This window comes from Propithecus coquereli, unplaced genomic scaffold, assembly GCF_000956105.1.
Source record: "Propithecus coquereli isolate 6110/MARCELLA unplaced genomic scaffold, Pcoq_1.0 Scaffold9, whole genome shotgun sequence".
NCBI classification, from domain to species: domain Eukaryota; kingdom Metazoa; phylum Chordata; class Mammalia; order Primates; family Indriidae; genus Propithecus; species Propithecus coquereli.
Window position 1 is genome coordinate 10,441,832 of NW_012155284.1, and position 4,181 is coordinate 10,446,012.

Sequence of the window (4,181 nt, forward strand, 5' to 3'; positions counted from 1 at the left end):
AAAGATAGGCCTAGGCCTTGGCAATAGAGCTTCTCACATGGTAGAGCAGGCACTCAGCTTCAGGATACGGGAGGAATGAACCCCAGCTAGAAAATTAATTCTGCTACATGAAGGGTAAGTAACAGAAACAACATGTAATAGTCCAGCCAAAAGTAACAGCAGGGGTGTCCTGCAAAGCAGACAGATGGACAAAGCCCACCAAGGTTGAGAAAAGGTGATGAAAAGGGAGGGAAGAGGGCAGGGAGGGTGAGAAAAGGATACAAACCAAGGATGACTAGGAGTAATTATTTTCCAAGTTGGTGATGGGTAGAGAGTTGATCAGGGAGAGATTGTTTCAGGCAGATGGAACAGTATGTGTGAAAGCCCAGAGATAAGAGTTGGAAAATTATACATATCAGTTAAGTATTACAAAGTAAGGAAAGTGGAAGACACTTGGAAAAAAAAAAAAAAAGAAGTATATTTCTCTCTTAAGTAAAAGTCCAACAGTGGGCATTTCTTAGTTGCTATGTCAGCCCCCAGTCTTCACTGACCTAGACTCCTATCTTGCTACAATCGACTAATGGCCTCATGATCCAAGATGACTACTTGAGCACCACCCTTGACATCTGCATTAAGGAGAGAGACATAATCAGATCTGCCATTTTGGAGAACTGTTATACCTGCAATGCGAAAAATGATCTGGAGAAGATAATAATACCTGTTACTAGGTTCGCAAAGTAATTAGACAAAAGATCATTGAAATCTGAGCTGGTCTGAACTACCACTGGTATAACTCAGGTTTCAATTATCTTTTGTGTGAACTACTTCAAGAGTGGAAAATACCAATGACATATTAAGTGACAACATGGAACATAAAACTAAACATAAAATTAGAACTTTTGCTTTCCCCATTTGGTAGATTAAGTGTTCTGAGAACCTTCTCACTACAAAACAAACAGCTCTTAGATTGAACAAGTGGACAAATTTTTGATGTTGGGATGAAAAGAAATATAGACAATCTCCAACAACCCATACAAAGAACATAAATACAAGATCTTTGTGCAGACATGGGAGTGGCTCACAGTGGCTACCCAGGAGGAGCAGAGCAGCCCTGAGGCCTATTGCCTATAGCAGCATGGCCATAAGGGTACTGACCCCTAGGCCAGCACTGAGGTGGGGAAGCTGAGCCTGAGATTCCCTCATTGAGCTCAGCCCCTTGAGCAAGTGCAAAGAGTTACACCAACTGTGACAACTGTGATGTGTAAGCCACCTATGAGATCAGAGGGCACACTTCTCTCACTTATGACACCAATTACAAGGTCCACGGGTTCCCACAACCACCCTTAGTTTCAATAATTCACTAGGACTCACAGAACTCACTAAAGGCTGTTATACTTACCATGATGGTTTATTATAGGGAAAGAATACAGATTAAAATGAGCCAAAAGAAGAAATACATAGGGGAGCGTCCAGGAGAGGTACCATATGCAGAGCTTCTGTGGTCTTCTACCCGTGGAAGCACGGACACATTACTCTCCCAGCATCAATGTGTGACAATATATATGGAGTTTGCCAACCAGGGAAGCTCACCTGAAACTTTGATGTCCTGAGTTTTTATTGGGACTCAATCCTATGTGGGTCAGGCTGAAACCTTTAATCTCCAGATCCTTCGAGAAGCAAAGCTGATACCATGTAGTCCAAAGCCCCCATCATGAATTACATTGTTAGACTATCTGGTGGCCAAAGCCCCCAGGCAAACAATGCTCCCCTCTAAGACAAAACATTCCGAGGGCCTAGAGATCACCCTCTGGTAGGTGAGGGCAAAGGCCAGACTTTTCTTTAGGTGAAGTTAGTCTTCACTACACAGGAAGATTAACATAATGCCACATCAATGGCATCCCTCAGCTCCCAGCTTCTTCACTTTAGGCCAGCAGAATTAAGGTCAAGCATCATTGCTCACCATGACATTTGGTCGAGCACTTGAGAAATCAAGCCAACATGTGTAAGAGCCGGCAGAGACAAGTAATAGATTAAGACCTCTAAAGACAGCAAATATTGGGAACTGTCAGCTTCAGGATATAGAACAGCTTTATAGAAAATATTTAAAGAAATAAATAATAAAATTCCACATAGGAACAAAAAACAAGACACTAGAAGGAATAACAATCACATTTGAAAAAGAACCAAACAGAATTCATAAAAATAAAAAGCAAATTACTAAACTGGAAAATAGAGGTGGGGAAAATATCCAGACCACATCACGCAGAGATGAGTCTACGGGAAATAAGGAAGGGAAGGTAAGAGAGGTGCAAGATCAGCTGAAAAGGTCTAATTGTTTAAATGTAGCCTGGGGTTGGTTTTAATCCGGTGTGGTAAGATGTGCAGACACAGGAGTGTCTGTCATGAAGGAGGCAGGAGGCACAGCCCACCGTGCGGGGCCACACAGGGAAGCTCCAGGTCAGTCAGGAGGCAGCGTGAGCAAGGGGGAACTGTGCACAGGAGCATTTTCTTGTGTTTTCCATGAATGGGAAGGAAAGCGCAAAGCCAGGTAAGAAGGCTTACGACTGGCTAATTTGGATGATTTCAGTGTGCTTTGGTGTGTGCGGGCTACCTCTAGCCATCTGGTACCTGGTCCTGGGGTCATCAGGGCAGGAAGATACCGGCCTCAAAGAGGAATCGCTGGGGCACGTGGGCCCTGGACTGGTTAGCTTGCACATGAAAGGCGCCCTTCCAGGTGCAGCTGTCTCTCTCCAGGATCAGCAAGGTTCCAAAATGTCAAAGAATGAGGAAATAGAAAAAAAAAATTTTAATTATCAATACACTCATGTATGTCTAATATGAGTCTGAGAAAAAGATAATAGAGAAAATAAAGAAGAGATAGAATTTGGAGAGATAATGACTGGAAAAATTCTAGAACTGGTGATAAACATAAATCCACAAATCCAGGAAGTACAACATATTCCAAAAAGGACAAAGAAAGAAGGAATTCATACCTAGAGACATTGTGGTGAAACAAAACCAGAAAGAGAAGATTTTGAGAAGTAGCCGGAGAGAACTGGTAGATTATTTTCCAAGTAATGGCAGTTCGAGAGCAAATTTCTCAACAGTAACAATGTTTCTTTTCTATTTAGAAAAGAAAGAGAAATGACTATCAACTTAGAGCTGTATGCTTAAAAAATACTATCCTTCGAGAACACCAGCAGGTCCCGGTTGCAGACAAGAGGGAGTGAGCATGTTTGACCCTGCCTCTCATTGAACACAGCTAAAACAGTGGGCAGGCACACGAGCAGCTGTCTCAGGACTGGACAAAGCATAATAAACGAATAAATGATGGATGACAGGAAGATTGAGGAAGCAGACCAAAACTTGAAAAACTAACCTGGCAGTGAGTTTCCCATTTTTCTTCCTTTCCATTGTCCCCTGGCCTAGACTGAAAAGCAGCACAAAACTGGGTAAGAAAAGAAAGAGCTCCAAGAGAAGCCTCTTTTTGGTGTGAGGGAGGAGTGGGAAAGGGAAACTCTAAAGGTCAGAGAGAGTAGTGGGGACACACCTTCTTTTTTCTTCTTTCCATTCTCTCTTAGCCCAGCCCTCAGGCACAGCAGCAGCAACAGTGGTGGCCACGGTGGCCAGGCAGGCACTTAAAATTCTGAGAGAGAGGAATCCTTCTCTCTGACCAGAGTAATTGTGATCCCAAGAATATGGGGTGAATTCTTGTTTCTTTCCCTCCCTCCCTCCCCTCCCCCGTTGCCTGACCTTGGACAGAGATGCAATAAAGGGAAGTACAGAGCAGAAGGAGAAACTAAGACCCCACATTTCTGGCCAGAAGACTAGGAACGGGGCCCCAGGCAGGTGGGAAGTGTTGGAGAAATCATGGAGAAGAGAGAGCTCAAGTGAGTAAACATGAAAGTGTGTATAAAACTCTAGGCTCAACTCCAAGCTGTGCATGCATACATCTGGCCAGAAACAGTGTGTTAAAAGCTTTGAGAGCTGAGTGCGGTGGCTCATGCCTGTAATCTCAGCACTTTGGGAGTCTGAGGTGAGAGGATTGCTTGAGGCCAGGAGTTCGAGATCAGCCTCAGCAACATAGCAAGACCCCATTGCTACAAAAAAATTTTAAAATTAGCCGGGTGTGGTGGCATGCACCTGTAGTCCTAGCTACTGGGGAGGCTGAGACAGGAGGATCACTTGAGCCCAGAAGTTGC